This window comes from Zalophus californianus, chromosome 13 (assembly GCF_009762305.2).
Source record: "Zalophus californianus isolate mZalCal1 chromosome 13, mZalCal1.pri.v2, whole genome shotgun sequence".
In the NCBI taxonomy this organism is placed as follows: domain Eukaryota; kingdom Metazoa; phylum Chordata; class Mammalia; order Carnivora; family Otariidae; genus Zalophus; species Zalophus californianus.
Genome location: NC_045607.1, coordinates 68,409,880 through 68,432,835, shown reverse-complemented (window position 1 = coordinate 68,432,835; position 22,956 = coordinate 68,409,880). Strand labels below are relative to the sequence as shown.

Genomic DNA, 22,956 nt, shown 5'->3' with positions numbered 1-22,956 from the left:
CAAATCAGCCTTTGTATCTCGTCCAGAGCAAAATGACCAGTTCATGAGATACTTGAAAAAATTCTTTCTGGGGTGCCTGGGTGGCTCAGTCTGTTAAGCATCTGTCTTTGGCTCAGGTCAGGACCCTGGAGTCCCCAGATTGAGCCCCACGTTGGACTCCCTGCTCAGTGGGGAGTCTGCTTCTCCCTCACCTCTGCCTTTCCCCCTGCTCCTTCTCTCCCTGTCTCTCACTCACTCTCTCAAATAAATAAATAAAAATAATTGAAGATAAAGTTCTTTCTTGTTGACTTTTGAGTAGTGGGTTGAGCTTTCTCTAACGCTTCCAGTTAGCGTAACCGAGTGTACCAGTAGCACACAGACATTTTCCAAATTTCGGGTGGAAAACCATGTTCCTTAAGCATTTCCTTCATCTATCCCTTCTTACAGATTTTGATATCTTTTCATGCCATCTTCTAACTCCCAAATAACTTTTAAAACAAGCTCTTCAGCGTTCTGATGGTCTTCAGAGTACCGGTAGGGTTCAGAAATTCAGTTATCACCTTATCTGAGCCAGGGATTGGAAAGATATGAAGACATGTAGTATAACTTACAAGGAGGAAAACGTAGGGAGAGGAGAGATTTTAAATGGAAATTATTAAATAGAAAGAAAGCAAAAACAGCTTTTATAACTTGCTTTACTTGCTCCAGGACATTCTAAGATTTGGCCTGAAGTAAGCATCTCTATCATCTCTAGTTTGCTTTTTTCTTTTCTTTTCTTTTCTGTTAAATTAAATTAAAATTTAAGTTCCAGTACAGTTAACATGTGCTTTGTGGTGTTTAAAAAAGTGATTTGATTCCAGCATTACACAGTTCCTATTGATAACTGTGTTTTTGATGTCAGAATTTAACTCTCAGAGGCCATGTTGACTTGAGTGGAAATAGAGTGTAAGAAATGTTTGTCTCCTTAGAAGAGGACGTGTTTTGGTCCTTTTGGGCCACTGTAACAACATATCACAGACTGAGTCGCTGAAACACGATAGAAATGTGTTTCTCACAGTCCTTGATGCTGGAAGTCTGAGGTCAGGGGGACTGCGTGCTTGGGTGAGGGCCCTGTTCCAGGTCACAGATTCCTTACTGTGTCCTCACATGGTGGAAGGGATGAGGGGGCTCTGTCAGAGGCCTCTTTTCGAGGGGCGCTAATCCCATTCATGAGGGCTCCCCTCTCCTGACCCACGCCCCTCCCAAAGGCCCTGTTCTCCTAATGCCATTCATCACATTGGACGTTAGGTTTTGGTATATGAATTTTGGGGGGACACAAACATTTGGTCTATAATAAGAAATATATATTCAAAACCAGGTGGGGGCCTGCGAATGGAAACGTGGGCTTCCCAGGAGAAAAGGTATCATAGTCATCAAGCAACACAGATGTTGCAAATACATCTTCACGTCCATTTCTTGAGTGACCCCAGCCATTCCTTCATTTATTCAATGAACATTTATCAAATGTGTGTCATGTGCGAGCCAGGCGTTGCTCTAGACACTTGGGATACACCAGTGAACAAAATGGGGGTAGCGGGCGGTAAAAACCTCTGCCCTCCTGAGGCTTCCATCCCAGCGGGGTGGACACCAAGCATAACAAGTAAGCCCGTGGTCCCTGGGGAAGGAGGCAGCGAGTCCAGAGAAAGGGTGTGGGAACGGGGGTGTGTGCGCCTCCTTTCTCCTCCCTTTTCCTAGCCTATCCCACTAGAAAGAAGGAAAATGCCATACTGAATATCTGACTATGTGCTTAGAGTGAGAAAGGGAGATGTAGGAACCATTCGTGAGGCCGAATGGGCTAGAGGTTGTCATGGGGAAAAGCAAGACTGATTACGGAGCTTGTTTTCAGGATAGTGTGAAATACGGTCTAATTTTTAAATTATATATTTTTTTCTTAGAAGCTGTTCTTAACCCAAAGCAAAGCAAAAAGAGCACGGTAGTTTATTTTGCAATAAAACAGTTTAATCTGCAGTAAGACGGGCTTTGAATCCAGATAAGTAAACAAATAGGACGCATCCACCTTCTCTTTTTCACAAAGCCCGGAATTCTTTTTTTTCCACACTAGATGGCAGTAGAGTTAAAGGAAAAAAAGTCCAAAGCCGCCTTGGTGAATTTCCCCACAGCGCCGGGATGAGGATGGAGTCAGTGCACCCTCTGTCAGAGCCCCACATGATCCAGGTGTGATGTGACACTCTGTCACATGCCCCTTTCAGGAAAATGTATTTGGGGCAGAATCTCTCTTTCTCCATGTAATGTCTTCACAGAGTAAGTAGAGCATTAGAGACCAATTAAATCTAGCTCCTAATACATGATGTAACTTTTGGTTGGCAAGGTGAAGAACTTGTCTTTAAAAATAGCTTTTGTATATATGTACTTCTTGCATCTTTTTTCTGCCCCCCAAGATCAGTTAGATCTTAGAGGACATTTTTTTAAAAATGGTTTTTAAAGATTTTATTTATTTATTTGTCAGAGAGAGAGAGAGAGGGAGAGAGCACAAGCAGAGGGAGCTGCAGCTAGAGGGAGAAGCAGGCTCCCCGCTGAGCAAGGAGCCCGATGCGGGACTCGATCTCAGGACTCCGGGATCATGACCTGAGCTGAAAGCAGTTGCTTAACCAACTGAGACACCCAGGTGTCTCTCAGAGGACATTCAATGTGAAAATTGGAAATCCTAGGGAAGCCAGCTCTGTAGTGGTTTTCAAACGTTTGAGTAAGAAATTTAAGAGTCATGCCATCAAGATTCTCAGAATGACAATAAAAATAATAAATATATGGGGGAGCAGTAAAACAAATGTGTCGAACTGTTGGCAATTGGTGAACCTCAGTGGAAGGAATATGGTGGTCATTATATCACTCTTTGTAACTTGTCCACAGCTTTAAAATTTTTCTTTTTTTATAAAGATTTTATTTATTTATTTTAGAGAGAGAGAATGAGAGAGAGAGCACATGAGAGGGGGGAGGGTCAGAGGGAGACGCACACTCCCTGCTGAGCAGGGAGCCCGATGCGGGACTCAATCCAGGGACTCCAGGATCATGACCTGAGCCAAAGGCAGTAGCTTAACCAACTGAGCCACCCAGGCGCCCCAAATTTTTCAAAATAAAAAACAGAAAATAAAAAAAGTGTGTAGCTTAACTCACACACGTAATAGGTGTGCAGGAGGAATCACCATAATCAAAACTATAGCAAATATACCAAATATGTGGATCGAAGAAGTCTTAGATAAGATCTATATCTTTCTGGCAGATCAAGGCCAAGTCTCAAGTATTCATTCATGGGCCCCAGTCTGGTATTCACTCATTACATCATTTATCAAATAGCTACAAAGTGTATAACACAGGGGTAACAGCAGTGAATATTGCAGACAAATTCCCTGCCCTTCTGAAGCTTACATCCAACTGGAGAGACCAACAAAGGCAAATAAACATTCTCTAGGTTGAGTAATGATGAGCAGTAGGAAGTTAGGCTAAAAAGTGGTTACTTTAGATAGGGTGTTCAGGGTAGACTGGTCTCTCAAAAGGAGGTGACATTGGAGGAGACACCTGAGGAAGTGAGGCATAGACCCTATGTGTATCTGAGGAGAATGTTCCGGGCAGAGGGAGTGTGCCTGAGGAGTCAGATCAACAAGCAGCCAGTGTGTCTTGAATAAAGTGAGGGACAGGAACCAGGTAGGAGATGAAGGTGACAGGTACCAGGGCCAGATCAGGATTGGCCTTGTGCGCCAGCAAGTCAGCAAAGAAACCATGAGAAGAAAAATAATCATTAACGCCCAACGTCTATTGTCAACTATTATTGTTTGAAAAACAGTTTGGTGGTTCCTTACAAAGTTAGACAAACATACACCTGCTATATGATCCAGTCATTCCACTTCTAGGTACATACTTAAAATAATTGAAAGCAGAGATGGAAACAGATACTTCTACACCCATGTTCATGGCAACACTATTCACAATAGATAAAACAGCTCAAATGTTCACTGACAGATGAATGGATAAACATAGTGTGGTATATACATACGGTGGAATGAATGATATGGATCCTTAAAAAGGCATGAAATACTGACACAGGCTACAATGTGGATGAACCTCAAAAACATTATACTAATGAAATAAGCAAAATAAAAAAGGACAAATAGAAGTCCACATATACTGAGGTACCTATATGTAGGCGAGCACATAGAGACAGAAAGTAGACTTGAGGTTGACTGGGGCTGGAGAGATGGGTAATGGGGGCCATTGCTTAATGGGGACAGTTTCTGTTTGGGAAGATGATAAAGTTCTGGAGATGGATGGTGGTGATGGTTGCACAACACTGAGTGGACTTATGCCAATTGAATTGTATGCTTAAAAATGGTTAAAACGGTAAAGTTCATGTTATGTATATTTTACCAAAATAAAAAAAATTCTTCATTTTTCTTATTCATCTTACTCAATTTATCCTCTTTTTTTTTTTTTTTTAATAAGTAGGCTCCACTTCCAACGTGGGACTCAAACTCATGACTCTGAGATTGAGAGTTGTGTGTTCTGCCAACTGGGCCAGCCAGGCACCCCCCAATTTATTCTCTGAAGGTGACTAATTTACAAGGACTTTGAAGAGATGGATTTTTTCCACAATATTAACCAACAATTTTTATCATCTTCTCTTCCTCTCCCCCATGAAAGAAACACACACATACAACAAAATTGCTTTATTTACACTCACGATTACTGCAAGTCTTTTCTCAAGGAGGAAATACATTAATAGATTAAAACCATATTAAGAAAGTCTTCCTTATGTGGGTGAAGAGTTGGAAATAAATTAAATGTTCAAAAATTGGAAAATAATTAAGACATTTAAAAAACTTGTTCAATAGGATATTATTAGTCCATTAATATGATGATGACATGTGAAAATGCTTATGAAAAAATGTGAAATGAAATGGCAAGCTATAAAACTCTATATGGGTAGGATCTCATTATCTTTAGGAAAAACATATATTCCACACACTCCAGGTATTAAAAATAAAAGCGACTTGACAAGATATTGATGATGTTGATCCCTAGGTGTTTGTATGATGGCTGGTATTTATTTTCATTATATTTTTATGTATTTGCATTTTCCCTAAGTTTTTATTATGAAAATACTCAAACATAAAGGAAACTTGAAAGACTAATACAATGAACATCCATGTACTCTCTACTAAGATTCAACAACTGTTAATCTTTTCCTACATTTGCCCTAATATCTATCTATCTGTCTATCTACCTACCTACCTACCTACCTACCTACCTACTTATCTTCTATCTATCATCTACGTATCTCTCTGTTACATTGAGTTGGCAGACTATGGTCGTGGTCAAAACTGATTCATCACCTGTTTTGTATAGCCCTGAGTTAAAGGTTTTTATGCTTTTAAGTAGCAACATTTTTGGGGCACCTGGATGGTTTAGTTGGTTAAGTGTCTGCCTTCTGCTCAGGTCATGATCCCAGGGTCCTGGGACTGAGCCTCACATTGTCCTCAGGCTCCCTGTTCAGCAGGGAGTCTGCTTTTCCCTCTGCACAACCCCCCCCACCACTCATGCTCTCTCTCTCTCAAATAAAAAAATAAAATCTTTTTAAAAAAAGATAGAAACATTTTACCTGGGTATATAGTTATCTACAAAATGTCCTTGATTTTGTTTCTTGGTCTGCAAAGCCTACAACATTTATTATCTGGTCCTTTACAGAAAAAGTTGGTCAACTCTGGATCTACACACACACACACACACACACACACACAGAGATACAATAGCTGAACTATTTGAAAGTAAGTTACAGACATTATAACATTTCTCCCTTAAATGCCTTATTATGAGTCTCCTAAAAATAAATATTCTTACTTAATCATAATACTATTATCACACCAAAGAAATGAATAATTATTTCATAATATCATAAAATACCCATCCACATGCTAATTTATGTGATTGTATTTGCAATTTTACAAAATGAAAATGCACATTTTTATAAAAATACAAAATTTCTGTTTTGAAAATCAGATTTTTATACTCATCAATTTTTATTATGCAAGGGATTTAGGAAAACTACTCTATACAGCCACTCCATTGGGCATTTCAGGTTGAAATTCAATGTGTTTGCAAGTCAAACAGCTCATATTCTGCAAAGAATTCGGTGTCGGTGGTGCTGTTATTGTCTACTGTAGGTGTAGATGGAAGAAGGTAGGATGCTCTATAATCTTTCCTTTGTATTTAAGAATAGAGTTGCGTGGTACATGGGGCAACCCATGAGCATGGGAGTTAGTTTTACTATTCCTCCTACCATTTTTGTAGATGGTTGAAGATTTCCATAATAAAAAATACATGAATGTATAGATCACTATACCAATAAGACTTGGTTCCTGACCTACATGTACTAAGGCAAAGTTGCATTTAAACTGTGTCAGACCCCTGCGTGTGTATGAACCTCTTATTTTAGAATAGGAAACATGGTAGTTATGTCAAACAAAACATAGGAAGATTGGCTTAAAAATTTGAATGGATTTGAGAAAAGGCTACTTTGTCCTTTGGGAGTCTTATTTTTGTAAACATTTCATTTTTTTGTGGGATGTGAATCATGTGTTGGAATCACCTGATTTAGCTGTGGTATAACTAAGTCTGGAGGGCTTAGGGAAGACTCTGTTTTTAAAATTCCCCACCACCAATCATGATTATGGTTACATGAGATTTGTGTCTTGAAAAAATAGATCTGTGTCCAAAAGCTTTGGAATTATTTATACCATGTACTTTGTAAGCTCATCTTTGTTCTGTTTGAGCCATAATGTTATGTCTGCTTTTACCACAATCATATGGATAAGAAACTGGCAGGTCAGGCCCTTTCCCATCATGCCACAGTGTAGAATCTGCTCTATAAAGTCAGTATAAAGATCAAACAAATTCCTCTTCCTTGCTTTATGAAGAGCTTGGAAATAAATATTCCAGTGCATTTTTCTTTAAAAGTGGACCCAATCATGCTGTGTTATTTAGTAAGAAAATATTTAATAATAAAAAAATTTGGAAGAGTTATAGTGAGCCCTTGAAAACTTTTGTGTTTAAAAAAATGTTGTGCCATTATATTTTTGCAGACATAAAACATACAGATTTTTAATGTGCTCAATGAGATACAAAGGGAAAAGCTATTAACTATGGAGTGTTAAATTAGAGCAGCCAGAAATGCTTGAATTTGTTTAATAAATATTCATTCTTTTGGAAAGAAATTGTCACAGAACATTGTCTTCCCATTCAGTAGGAAATGTACATTTATTACCCCTTCCCTTTTGTGTGTTCTCCCAATTATATAATAATCAATTTTCTGCCTATACTACACAATCTGACACTTCTTTACTATATCAATATAAAATTCTCTCTCTATATCATTTTGGTTTCAGGTGGGTTCACGAAGCAACTTTCATTTGTTCATGTCATTTCTCCAACAGATGTCTTCTTTCCTTCCTTTTTTTATACACTTATTTATGACCTGCCACAGTTGATTCTTATTAGTCACAGTCATTATGTTCTACAAAGTCACCACAAACAGTGAATTAGTAGTACCAAACCATTGCTTCTAGGGGAAAATACAGGGTTAGGTTCCTACCAGTCTCTGGTCACAATGTTTTTGTAAACCAACCAATACATAACTTGTTTTATGGATGTTTTTGTGTAAGGACACCTTATTTAACACACACTGTGGACTTATTAATATTGAACTCACAACCAGCAGCACTATAACTCATGCCTGAAGGAAGCTTACCTAACACACATATTTTCTCTGGAAGACACATCCCAGCCTTCTCGTGCTTAGAAATACTGAACAGCCATTGAGCTCTATGCCTGTGGGCCATTTTAAACAGTGAAGTCACCAACAAAAACTACAAAATTGCAAAAAAAAAAAAAAAGTGGCACTATATAGACCATGGGAAAGACACTTGTTCACAACCTGAGAGCTGAAACAAGAAGGCAGGACAGTGCCTTTGGCCCTCAGCTTGGAATGTGTGCGTGGGGTCACTCCAAGTTTGCACTCCTGCTCATGCGCATGTCCACAAAAGTGCCCCTAATATTGATTTTGGGATGACAAATGAATGTCAGCAAATCCCCAAATATGGAATCTGTGAATAATGAAGACTGTCTTTGCAGTACTCTGCTGAATTCCGGGGACTCAAACATAAGCATGACTTTATTCTTATGCTTAAGTAGTTCAAAATCCAACACATGGGAAAATGTGGAAGTAACTATGATACAGAGTAATAACCATGGTGTTTGAGCTGTCAGCAAGATGTTGTCAGAGTTTTAAGGAAAAAGCACTGACTCTCTTAGGACGCATTGTGGAACAGCGAGAAGACGAATCAACTTTGAAGTCAGGTTTGGGCACATATTCTGACTCTGCCCTGAAACATCTGTGTGACTTTTTCCAAGTCATTGAAAACTTGGAGTTTCTGTCTACTCACTGGAGAGCTGAGGAAGATGGTAACACCTACATTCCAGAGCTACTGTGAAGAAAGCGTGTTGACACTGTGCTTGAAAAATAGTAGGTACTCAATTGGGTACTTAGGGTAGGTGCAGGAATGCGTAGCTTAAGGAGGTCACATTTGAGCTGTGCCTTGAAGCATGAGAGAGGTGTCCCCAGGTGCATTGCTGATAGAGAGGGGCCTTGAGCTTCTAAGCCCCTTGTGGATTTACCCTTTATATGCTCCCATCTAGTCAGGTGTGGGGCTGGGGACACAGTAGTTACTCAGTTAATAAATGTCAATAGGTTGGTTGGTTGAATGAATGAAAGGTGAAAGATTTCCACACACCCCCCCTTTTTTTGAAGGATCCTTTTTTGATCTCTTTGGTGTCTGCTTCTTTGCTAAGCCACCTATTTTCGTAACGACACATATTTTTGGCACATTTATGCCAATCTCTGGAGATTTTGTCTATAATTAACGGAATAAAAGAAGGTCGCGTACTTCAGCTAGGAGTACTCAAACTGATTCTGACTAAGAATGTGGCCGGCAAATGAAAGACAGGAAGAAAATGTGTGTGTTTTGTGTGGTGTGTGTGGGTGTGTGTGTGTGTAGATGGGTGTGTATGTGTCTGTGGGTGGGTGTGGGAAAGAGAGAGGTTGGGGTCACATGCAACAATATGGATAAATCTTAGCAATGTAACATTAAGTGAAAGAATAATTTCCCCCAAACATATGTAAGCATACTGTCTGGAGATGCCAGGCAGCAATGTAACCAAGGGATCAAAGCAAATATCACCAACGAAGGGCCCCCCGGCTGTGATTTACTAAGAAGGACATGACACATAGCATCACTTCAGTGGCATCTCTGCCAAAAATGAATAACCTGAATGCAATCAAAAGGGAACATTAGAAGAATCCAAATTGAGGGGCACTAATAAAATCCCAGATGAATGTTAATGTCATGATGAGCAAAGAAAAGCCGAAGAAATTTTCAGATTCAGGAGGACTAAAGAGACACAATAACTGAACACAAAATGTGATCTGGACCAGACTCAGTACTTGAAAAAATTGCTATAAATGTTAATATTGGGACAATGGACAAAACTTAAAAATGGACTATTGATAAGATACAAGTATATAAATATGATATTAATGTTGCCTTTCCTTATTTGTGGTTATGTAAAAGAATTTCCTTTTTCTTAGGAAATATACAGTGATGTATTAAGGGGGTAAAGAGGCAAGATACATGAAAACTATTTTCAAATGATATGGAAAATTATAACTCTCTCTCCCTATATATACAGATATAGGGAGAGAGAGTTATAAATGTATATATATATATATATATATACACATATATAAAGTATATATAAGTAAGTCTATATGAAATTTGTGTACAATCCTTGAAACATTTTTTTGTAAGTTTGAACTTACTTCAAGATAAAAAAAAGCCTGTAAAATAAAGCTAAAACAAAGAAAAAGCACTAATCTTTTCATTAACTTAAAAAACTGGAATAAACTACTCTTTTCATAAACTTAAAAAACTAGAGTAAAAAAAATTTTAACACTACACACAGATACAATTAATCAGTATAAAAAGAAAAGAAGGAACAATGCCCGAGATTCTGCATGGTAGCTACACCAGGTGGGGTAGCCAGGGGGTGGGATAGTGGGCTGCAAAATGGTTTCCTACAGGATATTGTTGTGATCCCCTTTTTGTTTCAATGATTAGTAGATTCATTGGTGCTTATTACATAAAAACAAGTAATTAGAAAAAAGCATGAACCAAACTAAAGAACCTGCTGAGCAAGTCATGAAACACACAATATGATTAATCTTTTTGTTTTCATCTGCGGCCAATTAAAAAGTAGAAGAAAGACAGGGAGTGGGAGAAGAGGGAGGAGGGCAGAGGGAAGAGAGAGAAATTGAGAAATCAAGGAGCAGAGAAAAGAAATGGACGTTAGGTCTTTTGAAGAAGAAAAAAATGAAACAACTTGGGAGAAAATAATCTGAAGAGATGAGTGAGGAAAGACTGAGCATATGCCCAAGAGAAGAGAAGAATGGATTGGAAGAAGCTGAAAGAATGAGAAATGGGAATGCTGAGGCAGAAGAAAAGCCTAAGTGGTATTTCTGAGCCACAAGACGGACACTCTGTCTCCACAGAAGAGTGTCAGCCAAAGGGCTGGATTCCAGGAAAGGGTGATGTGGTTAAACAACACACCGAAGTTTGGTCTAACGAAAGGCTGACACTCAGCCAGCTGGGCTTTTCCAAAAACTCAGAGTGTTGTGGTCACTTCTGGCTTCTTCAATACTTCAGGCTATTAATTAGGAGGAACCACTAGATTAACCCGTGGCCATAATCACCTATGATGAGAGCTTATGCCCAGATGCTTGTGGGTAATTGAGGGCACTCCTTTGGGAGCTGCCATCTTGTTTTAGCCCTTCTGGTGCCCAGTGCGAGACTAGTGCATGCTGGGAGCACGCCAGGGAAACTGGGCTCATGCAAAGTGCAGCTGCATTTATTAAGGACACTGGTCACTCCTAATAACTGTCTTGTAGCCTCTGGGTGCTCAGTGCTGGCTGACCAATGAATTATTGACTTTGTCAGCATTAAAATTACTAGGATACTTTGGAAATATTCAAGAGGTCTTAAAGTTTCAGTCCTTCCTCTGTTTTGCTCTATGGCCTTTGGAAACAGAGCCAACCAAAGAAAATGCCTGTCAGAGTGAGGAGGAAGGTTCCCAAGTGCCAGGTGATTCAGTCTGCCCCAGTGAAAGGGCAAAACAAGGCTCCCTGTGATTTGGTTCCTGCTTCTCTAGACTTCTCTAGAGAGCATGGAGGAACCTTGAAAACAGTATGTTAAGTGAAAGAAGCCAGACATGATAGGTCACATGTTGTATGATGACATTTCTATGAAATCTTTTCTTCTAGCAGAAACTGACAGAGTTCCAACTTTTGGAACTTAAAAAACTAGAGTTTTTTAAGTGCCTCACCTCGGGTGTGTTCTTGTTGTGCTGAGTTGATTGTAGCTCCCTGAACAAATGATGCTTTCTCCTGATCATTCCCTCCATTTGGAATGTCTTATTTCCCTCAACCCGGGGAAATGAATTTCTTTTTTAGAAAAAGTTACATAAACACTCTATTCTAGTGGTACTTCTTCCACAAAACTTTTCCTGATACCCTGTACCCCTGCCCCATCCCACACACACACAGTGTCTCTCAGCCCTTGGGAATCCCTCTCGTGCTTTTTGGATGTCTTTCAGAGCACCAGAGCACTTTACTATATTGCTTTGTTTACAGGGCTTTCTTCTACTTGTGTCCTTTGCAGGCAGAGAATTAAAATCAGTGTGCATTGAATGTCAAGCAGCTCAATGAATGAATAATAAGCACTTTTTACAGGCCATGGAGGTGCGTTACACATCAGGCCTCATCTAAGCCTCACACAGCCCTCAAAGGTGGTTGCGATTATTAATCTTGTCCTTATAGACGAGGAAACCAAGGCTCACAGAGGTTAAGTCATTCCTCCAGGATCATATTATGAAGTCATAGAAGTTGGATTTACACCTAGATAGTCTGACTTCAGAGTTCTTGCTTTTAACCACCACACAGTGAGCGCTGCCTCCTGGATAATCATGTCATGTCGTAGGTCATCAAGGTACGGAGCATTTCTAACCCCCGTGGATGTGATTATCTCTAGGCTCAGTGTAATCACGATGCAGTGTCTAGCTGTACTGAATGTTCACGATGTGTAGGACACGGGCTTTGCCTCAAGGAGTTTGACCCACTTGAAAAACTTCAACTAATATTTGGAGCAATTTGTGAACAATGCAATGTTATATGGACTCATCTAAATATATATATTTTTGGTACCTCTATGTTCAAGGCATATTACAATCTAGATTGTGTGAGTTAAAAAGAAAAATGAATACAACTATACCATCCCAATTTTCCGGAATGGGATGTTAAAGGTGACAGCTTTATTGAAATATAATTCGTATACCATAAAATTCACCCATTTAAAGTCTACAATTTAGTGGTTTTAAACACATTCACAGAGTTGTGCAACCATTACCATTATCTAATTTGAGAATATTTTCACCACCCCAGCAGGAAATCCTGTGCCCATTAGCAGTCATTTTCTATTCCCCTCTGACAATTCTCTGAGCCCCTGATAACCACTAATCTACTTTCTGTCTCTATAGATCTGCCTGTTAGCAAAATTGAGTTCATTTCTATGAAACCTATTCAATTTGCAGAATGGACAAACTGATGATCCTAAAACTCATATGGAAATGCAAAGGACCCCAAAACAGCCAAAATAATCTTGAAAAAGAACAGTTGGAACTTTGGCAATTTCTGCAAGAAGAAAAGATTTCATAGGAATGTCATCATACAACATGTGACCTATCATGTCTGGCTTCTTTCACTTAACATACTGTTTTCAAGGTTCCTCCATACTGTAGCATAGATCAGTAGCTCATTCCTTCTTCTTCTTTTTTTTTAAAGACTTTATTTATTTGACAGAGAGAGACACAGGGAGAGAGGGAACACAAGCAGGGGGAGTGGGAGAGGGAGAAGCAGGCCTCCCGCTGAGCAGGGAGCCTGATGTGGGGCCCGATCCCAGGACCCCAGGATCATGACCTGAGCCGAAGGCAGACTCCCAACGACTAAGCCACCCAGGTGCCCCTAGGTCATTCCTTCTTATGGCCCCAAACATATTCCACTGTATGGGTAAACCACCTTTCGTTGATCCATTTATCTGTTGATGGACTTTTGGATTGTTTCTACTTTTTGACTATTTTAAATAATGCTCCTATAAACATTTGTGTATAGTTTTTGTGTGGACATATATTTTGATTTTTCTTAAGTACATACCTAGGAGTGAAATTTCTGGGTCACATGGCAACTCCATGTTTACTTTTTTGAGGAACTGCTTTGGCAGTTTTTCAAATTGGTTGCACCATGTTACTTACCCACTAACAATGCATGGTGGTCCCATTTTCTCCACATCATTGCCAACACTTGTTATTATCTATCTTTCTGATTACAGTCATCCTAGTGAGGGTGAAGTGGTATCTCCCTGTGGTTTCTTTTTTTTTATTTTTTTAAAGATTTTATTTATTTATTGAGAGAGAGAGAGAATGGTAGAGAGCATGAGAGAGAGGAAGGTCAGAGGGAGGAGCAGACCCCCCGCTGAGCAGGGAGCCCGATGCGGGACCCGATCCCGGGACTCCAGGATCATGACCTGAGCCGAAGGCAGTCGCTTAACCAACTGAGCCACCCAGGCGCCCCTCCCTGTGGTTTCAATTTGCATTTCCTCATTGCCTAATGATGTCAGCATCTTTTCATGTGCATGTTGGCCATTCATATAGCTCCTTTGGGGCAATGTCTGTTCAAGCCCTTTGCCCATTTTTAACTTAGGTTGCTTGTCCTTTTATTGTTGAGTTGCAAGAGTTACTTTATTCCACATTCTAGACTTTTATTTGATACATAATTTACAAATATTTTATCCCATTCTGTAGGTTGTCTTTCACTTTCTTGATAATGTCCTTGATGCACAAAATAATTTTGATGACATCCAATTTATACATCTTTTCTTTTGTTGTTCATGTTCTTGGTGTCACATCTAAGAATCTGTTGCCAAATCTGAGGTCATGAAGAGTTATCCTTAAATTTTCTTCTAAGAGTTTTATGGTTCTAGCTTTCCAGGTCACTGATGCATTTTTAGTTGATTTTTGTATATTGTGTGGTAAGGGGTCCAGTTTAATTCTTTTACACATGAATATCCGGGTGTCCAGGAGGCTAAAGAGACTATTCTTTCCCCAGTGGATGGTCTTGGCACTCTTGTCAAAAATCAATTAGTCATGGATATATAGGTTTATTTCTAATATATAAACCAGACCTATGGGTTTATTTATTCCATTGATATATATATTTAGCTTTATGCCAGTACCACATTGTTTTGATTGCTATGGCTTTGTAGGAAGTTTTAAAAATTGGAACGTGTGAGTTCTTCATCTTTGTTCCTTCTCAAGATTCTTTTGGCTGTTCTGGGTCCTTTGCATTTCCATATGAGTCTTAGTATCATCAAGTTGTCAATGTCTGCAAAATAAGGTAGCTGGGATTATGAACGAGATTATGTTGAGTATCTGTTTGGGGAGGATGCCATCTTGACAATATTAAGTCTTCCAATCCATAAAAATAGGATGTGTTTCAATTAATCTAGGTCTTCTTTAAGTTTTTTAAATGACACTTTGTAGTTTTCATTGTATAATCCTTTCTTTTCTTTTATTAAATTAATTCCCAAGTATTTTATTCTTCCTGATGCTATTATAAATTGAATTTTTTATAATTCCATTTTTGTGTTGTTTATAGTGTATAGAAATACTATTGATTTTTTTCAAACTGATCTTTTATTCTGCAAACTTGCTGACTCAATTATTCAGTTCAATATTTTTGTTAAAGGATGATTTAGGATTTTCTATACGTAAGATCATGTCACCTGTGAATAGAGATAGTTTTACTTCCTTTCCAAACTGGATGTCTTTCTTTTTTTTCTTCACTAATCTCTCTGGCTAGAACCTCTAGTAAAATGACTAGATATGACTAGAGCAGACATTCTTGTCTTGTTTTCAATCACAGGGGAAAAGTATTCAGTCTTTCTTCATTAAGCATGTTAGCTGTGAGATTTTAGTAGATAGCCTTCATCAGGTTGATGAAGATCTTCCTTTTCTTTTTTTTAATTTAATTTTATTATGTGATGTTAATCACCATACATTACATCATTAGTTTTTGATGTAGTGTTCCAGACCTTCCCTTTTATTCCTAACTTTCTGTGCTGCTCTTGGATGGAGCGTTCTATCAATGTTTGTTAGGTCTAGTTGGCTGACATTGTTTTTTCAAATCTTTTATTTCCTTTTTGATCTGTTGCCTAATTGTTCTACCCATTATTAAAAGTGGGCTATTGAAATTTACAATTATTATTGTTGAATTATCTATTTCCTCAATTCTATAAATTTTTGCTTCATATATTTTGGGACTTTGTTATTAGAAGCATATCTGTTTATAATTGTTATGTCTTCCTGATGGATTGACCCTTTTATCATCATAAAATCTTCTTTGTCTTAAAGTCAGTTCTATCTGATATTAACATAGGACTCTAGCTCTTTTGGTTACTGTTTGCATGGTATATTATTTTACACTTAAAAAATTTTAAACCTATTTGTGTTTTTCGAATTTAAAGTGTATGTCATGTAGACATCATAGAGTTGGATCATTTTAAAAATCTATTCTGCCCAATGTTTGCTTTTTATTTGGAACATTTAATCCATTTACATTTAATACAAGTACTGGTAAGGTAGAATTTATGCCTGTCATTTTATTATTTGTTTCCTATATGTCTTGTGTCTGTTTTGTTCCTCTATTTCTCCATCACTGCCTTCTTTTGTGTTAAATAGATACCATTTACATTCTTTTAATCTTGTTTCTTTTACTCTATTTTTTGTTATTTCCTTTGAAGTTGCCCTGGGGATTACAATTAACATCTTAATATAAAACAATCTATTTCAGATTAGTAACTAACTCAATTTCTGCAGTGTGTAAAGCTTTGCTGATAGACTGTATTTGGTGTAATATTCTTTTCAAAAAAGGTGAGTTGTTAAATATGACTTACGTTTATACCTCTTAAGACTTCTATAATTCTATATCAGGTCACTTGTTTTTTGCTTTAAAGAACTTTTAATTTAGTTGAAGAGAAAATACAGACATCTGTGAACAGTCAGGTGGTAGTGAAATCTTTAATATGAATTCAAGGCAATAACAGACAATGAACAACACATATCTAGATGGGAAATATGTAGTGGCTTAATGACAGAATATTTCAGAAAATCAGAGTTGGTGTAAGATCCATCACCCAAGCTGGTCAGAGAAGATTTTATGGAGTCGGAATCTGATGTAGTATGTGTGGACACGAGGAAACTCATTGAGATGCAAAGAGAATGAATGGGAACTCACTAAACTGTCTTCTGTCTTTTCAGTGAAATGGGCTGAGACCATCTGTTCACTGCTATATCCACGGCACCTAGGACATTGCCTGACAGATTGTAGGTGCTCAGTAAATATATTTCAGATGACCTAATGAGTGAATTTGGTTGAATAAATAGGTTAAGGGTACAAGTGGGACCTTGGAAGAGAGAAGATACACTCTAGAATGTCAACTTCAGACCATTTGCTTGGTAATCAATGAGGAGGAAACAGAGCCTTTAAGCCATCTGAGTAACAATTGGCTCTTGTAAGGGGTATTCAATTGCTGGTATAGACCACTGCCATTATTCCCTTTAGTTTTCAAGAGCCAGGAAATACCCCAGGGTTTTCACTTATACTTAAAAAAAACTCTAGGGGCCCCTGGGTGACTCAGTCATTAAGCGTCTGCCTTCGGCTCAGGTCATGATCCCAGGGTCCTGGGAGCGAGCTCCGCATCGGGCTCCCTGCTCACCGGGAAGCCTGCTTCTCCCTCTCCCACTCCCCCTGCTTGTGTTCCCTCTCTCACTGTGTCTCCCTGTCAAATAAATAAATAAAATCTTCAAAAAAAAAAAACAAAAACAAAACTCTATACATTCTATATTCTTTTCTGGAAGTTCAGAGTAAACAGATATAAGAACACTAAGTGTGTTTGCACATTTCAGGGATGGAAGAATGCGATGGCAAAGGCTCCTCATGTATTGATAGGAAAGAATAGGAAATACATGGGAGGGTGACTTCAAAACATTTAAAAAGCTTTATTATTTTTTTCCTTTCTTAAATTCCCTTTCTAGTCTTTAACTCTCCAGGGCAGAGTTCAGAAAATCATCAGAAAATTTCAATAGTTTCAGCAAATATCAACAAAAATAAATGGACAGAAATTATTTTTAAGGGTTTAAACCCATTTCTGTTAACTCTTTAATGTGATGTTTGCTAAAGGTTCTGTAAACCTGTGGTTAAGGACTAAGAAACTTGTACCGTCCTTCTATTTCTCGGTCTTTGGAGAGAGGAATGTAGCTAAAAGCCTGAGTTGGGAAGTGAAGTTCATCTTTAACTGCAAGGGCAGAGCCAGTAGAGGGAGCAATAAACCTAGCTTTCTGTTTCTGGTCTGGAAAATAAGTGCACAAACAGGCTACTCCTCAAATAGTTTAGATAACCAAGAATTCATTTTATCTAGAGAGAAGGGAGTCTGGGACTATAATTTGGGTTTTTGGCAATCATAACTTTATGTTAAGGAATTTGAGTTATAGAATTGCTTTATTACCATTGATGAATGTTGATGAGGGTGCTGCATGAAGACTGTTCTTCTGTTCTGCTTCCCTGGCAAAAAAGTCATTTAAGATTTTTTGGTACCAACTCCACAAAAAAACTGGCTTGAATAAACTCATCAACTGGATTAGATTCTGGGTATCCAGGATGGCTTGCGCAATGAGTTGGGCAGTTCTTCTAATCCTTGGAGGCTTTGATGCGGCAGCCGAGCGGGAGCCTGGATGCATTCTTCCTCCCTGACTTGCCAGCTTGCATTCCAGGAGCCTCCAGTGGCCATCCGGTGCTATCTCCACAGCTGACCTAGCAGAGATAGGCCCCCTCCTGTTCTCTCCCACCTCACCTCACTCACTCCCACAACGGGATTCTTCCTTAGCAACAAGGTCACGGGCAGCCTCCTTGTGGCCACCTCCCCACACCTTCTGCCACTGTTGGTTTTGCGTAACATTTTGCTCACCCTTTCTTCATCAGATTCTCCTCGGGTTTCTGGTTAACTGTTCAGATAGGCTTAAGTGGGGGCTGGTTTCTTTGCCTTCGCTTATCTTTTGGCGTTGAAGTGAATGCTTCAGTAATATTATCAGCCCATCTTGTTTAGCTTGCCTCTCAGATACAATTCCTTTGACATCCACTCTTGGTCTAGTGATATCTCTTATATTTCTTGAGCCAGTGTTTAAATCTCTCCTTTTCATTTAGCATTTTTCTTGTTTATACCTTCTCTTTCTAGCTAGAATGCTAATTAATACCTGTGGTTGAAAAAAAGCTCTTTTGACCTCTTCTAGGAAAGAGTCTAGGCCTTTTTCATTTGGCTAAAGTGTTTTAGAGAAAAAAAATAGAAATTCAGTGTAAATCAGTAATTCTGCCCTCCACTTTTGAAATAAAACAGAAAGGGTCTTGTGCTATTTGGGATTCGATGGATTTCCTCCTTTCCCCGACAGGTTTTAGTAAATGTCCCACTCCTCTAATATGTTAACATTTCCGGGGCCAATGTGGGTTAAAAAGTCAGTGAGTTCTGTTTTGTTCTTATTTTCTTTGGCTCTTTTCTACTGTCTCCTTTAGGCTGCTTCTTCTTTTTCTTTGTTCTAACAGGTCAGTCAGAATCTGCCCTTTGTTTCAGATGTTTGGAGTGAGAAGTCCAGTCCAATGTTCAGGTAATCACTAATCATGTGAACTGCATTGTGAGATAGACAAACTGTTGGCCATTCTTAAAAGAGAGTTACAGAGACAAAATCCTGTCATATGTCTTTGACCACTGTATTCAGAAAAGATCTTAAATGTAAGAATTTGGGAAAGGACTTCCATCTGCTTTACTCTTATTTTGCAGTTGGTTCAGAGGTCAAAAAGGGAACGGGCACCTCTAACATCCCTGTCACCAAGATGAGATGAGAAAGGTTGAGTGTGAGAGTTTGGAGCGGTAGAGGAGGTTTGTGTTTGGTGTTTTTGGAGAAAGGGAGGAAGCCAGAGGGTAAGGTTATTGTGGTTAGAGATGGAAAAACTGAGAGAATTCAGAATGCAGGATCAGAATTTGAGAGGATTCCAGGTGCGGCTTCTGTGGACCGGAAATGGAGACAGAAATCTAAGGGGTTACAGGGAGTGAGCATTGAAAACGAGGTTACCATGTGTGAAGAGCTGTTACTGTTGACCTGGGAGTTTCAAAGTTTGGGGAAAGATGTTCAATTCATCATTTATTCTCAGCAAGAGAAATTTTACTGCCTTAGTGACCATTTTGTTTGAGGTTCCTATAGCTACTCTAGAGCTTTTGTTTTGATGGTATATATTTTCCCATTTTTAAATTATGTTTTATTTTGATTTTATTTATGCATCACTTACAAATCGCATAACCTGGCTTCTGCTTTTTTTTTTTTAGTTGAGTTTTGCTTTCATTGATTTTGCTCAGTCCACGTAGCTGAGTTTTGCTTTCATTGATTTTGCTCAGTCCACGTAGTTGAGTTTTGCTTTCATTGATTTTGCTCAGTCCATGTAGCTTTATTATAGACTTTCTTTTTGTGTCATTTTTTCCTTGTCCTCCTCCCTTTCCTTTTAAAAAAATTCTTCTTTCTTGGGGCACCTGGCTGGCTCAGTTGGAAGACAGTGTGACTCTTGATCTGGGGGTTGTGAGTTCAAGCCCCGTGCTGGGTGTGGAGATTACTAAAAAATAGATAAACTTAAAAAAAAGTTATTTCTTGACATCCTTTGGAATTAGTTTTGGTTTACTTGTCTTTAAATTTTTTTCTGATTCTATTTTTGTTTGGAGATGGTGTTCTATCTTTAAGGCCCTTATTGTTCTCTCATAAAATAGGACCTCGGGGAGCGCCTGGGTGGCTCAGTCGGTTAGATGTCTGCCTTCGGCTCAGGTCATGATCCTGGAGTCCCGGGATCAAGTCCCGCATCGGGCTCCCTGCTCGGCGGGGAGCCTGCTTCTCCCTCCCCCTCTGCTGCTCCCCCTGCTTGTACTCTCTCTCTCTTTCTCAAATAAAATCTTAAAAAAAAAATAGGACCTCAGGGTGCTTAAATTCTGTTCACTCCCTTCCCTTTGAACACTATTGCCGTTGTATTTTATCTCCAGAATGTTCTTTGCCACCAACTAGATTACTATTGTTTTACATAGTGAATTTGTTTAGATTTACTTACTTATTTACTACTCCAGTATCTTTGCTCACCATTTTTTTTTTTTTTTACATTGAACTCTTTAGATAATCCTCTTGCCTGCAGTACGGTCCTTGCAATGTTTTAGTTAATCTAAAAATCTCCTTATTGCACTTCTTTCTTGAAAAGCAGTTCTCCAGGGGCACCTGGGTAGCTCTGTGGGTTAAGCATCTGCCTTGTGCTCAGGTCATGATCTCAGGATCCTGGGATGGAGTCCTTCATCGGGCTCCCTGCTCAGCGGTGAGTCTGCTTCTCCCCTACTTATGCCCTCTCTCTAGCTCTCAAATAAATAAAATCTTAAAAAAGAAAAGAAAAGTGGTCTTCCAGTAATTTATTATGAAGATTTCCAAACATATAGCAAAGCTGAAAGAATTTTTTTCAAATGACTCTTTATATTGAAATAAGACACTTATTGAATATTATTATTTTATTTCAAGTCCAATTTTGGTTCCAGAGAAGGCAGTGTTGTCTTAAACGCTTGGATAAGGTTTTCTTTTTCTCTTATTCCAGGAAGATCACTTAACAACAAATACTTGAGGTTTCTTAAGCGATGTAAAGCAATGATGTCCTTGACTGTGATATTCCCACAAGAAATTGTTTCCATTTCCAACATGCTTTTTTATAAATTTTCAAGTTTACCAAGTCTCTCCAAGCACCGGGCCTTGATTTAATGGCATGCTCATAGCCTCATTTTTCCAACATGCTGTAAGCGTTCCCGTGACCAATTGCAGCGCTCGTGATACAAGAGTTGGTGGCATCAATCGCCTGAATCTTGTATCACCCAGAGGGCCTGTGGGGAGGTTGTGGTAGTCCTTCTGCTACCTCTCCGGGCCGGAGTGGTGAACCAAGGCCCCAGTGCGCAGCAGCAGCGCACATACGGCCCTGTCCCGGCCTACATCCCGGATGCGCTCCCCATGCACTGTATTGAACACTGCATTCAACCAGTCCCGGGAGGATCTGCGGTCCCGTGACCATGGAAGTTTCTTGAAGCCACACAACTGCGAGACATTTTTCCAGACAGCCTCACCTAATCTGGGCAGTGCCTGCGGGCGGGCCTGGGGGGCTCCCCAGGGGGCCTCTTGGTGGCAGGCCGGCTGGCACTCGGAGGCCCTGGTCGCTGTGATAAGGTGGCTGCAGAGCCAGCACCTCCCGCCTGCACCGCTGCTTCTCTCACAGGCGCCTCTCGAGGGGCTGATGCCCCGGCTGGACTTCGCTGTCCCTGGTGGGAGAGAAGATTGGGGTCCCGTGCAGCTCCGCTGCAACCTGGGGTCCCGGGGCCCCTGAAGCATTCATTCGCCGTGTGTGTGTGTGTGTGTGTGTGTGTGTGTGTGTGTGTGTGTGTGTGTGTGTGTTGGGGGGCTTGGGGGGGAAGAGTAAGAAAGGCGGTGTTGAGTAGAGGTCAAGAGCACTTCTCGCAAAGCTCAAAGAATTTTATAGTCAACACCCACCTACTCACCACCTGGACTCTACCATTGCTTGAAAAGAATATTTGCTGGAGCTAGAGTTCCAGCTTGCTGGTTATTTTCTGTCATTCGGTGCGTCGTCTTGGGGCCCCCAGCGGATGGATATCAAGACGTCGGCTGTCAGGCTTATGGCCATTTCTCTGTAGATAATCTATCTTCTGTCTCTGGATGTTTTAAAAAAATTCTTTCATCTCTGACGTTTTTAGTTTGACTATGATGTACCTCCTATGTATTGGGGTTTCATTAAGTGTCATGATCTGAGGACTGGTATCTTTCAGCAATTCTGAAAAACCTCTCATTATCTCTTTGTTATTATTTAAAAAAAGATTTTATTTATTTATTTTAGAAAGGGGGGAGGGGCAGAGGGAGAAGAGAATCTTAAGCCAACTCCACGCAGAGCGTGGAACCCTCGGCAGGGGCTTGATTCCAGGATCCCGAGATCACGAACCCAGCTGAAACTAAGAGTCCCCTGCTCAACCCACTGCACCACCCAGGCGACCCACTCATTATCTCTTTAAATATCATCTCTTCTTTATTCTAATGATTCCTTCTATGACTACTTTAAACTAACTTCTCTGCTTAGGAGCCTTTGGACTATCTAAGCCCTAGAATTGGTCCTGAAACCACAGCGAGCGCCACCTAATGGGTATGAATCCTGGGGGGCGGGGGGTGGTGGTGGTGGTGATTTCTCCTTTCCTTTTCCTGTAGCCGGGGAGGCTGGGATAGGCAAATTTACACGAGGTCCTCTTCCTGTGGGGTATTTTGGTTCTGTTACACCCTCTCAGGGCAGGCTTGTGGGGCCTTGGCTTTACGCAGGGATCTTCTGGCACATTCTTCCCGCTGGCAGGCCCTGGGTTCTACTTCCTGTCTCTGCCGCAAGACACTCCTTGCAGACCGCGGCAACTCAAGGGCTTTAGGAAGGCACAGCAAACACCAGGTAAAGTCAGGTTTGGCATTTCCCTCCTCCTCAGAGTTGTTGGCAAGTTGAATGACACATGCATGGAGATTCTGGGTGAATTTGGTTAGATGAAATGAGCAAAGCAATGGGAGTCATTTCAAGGCCATGATCATCAGAAAATTAAACCCGAGGAGAGCTTC

General features: G+C 39.8%; 1 pseudogene; it reads right to left on the bottom strand.

Moving 5' to 3' along the window:
- Positions 1-20,822: 20,822 nt before the first annotated feature.
- LOC113934091 lies at positions 20,823-21,684 on the bottom strand (annotated as a pseudogene).
- Between the last annotated feature and the right edge of the window lie 1,272 nt (positions 21,685-22,956).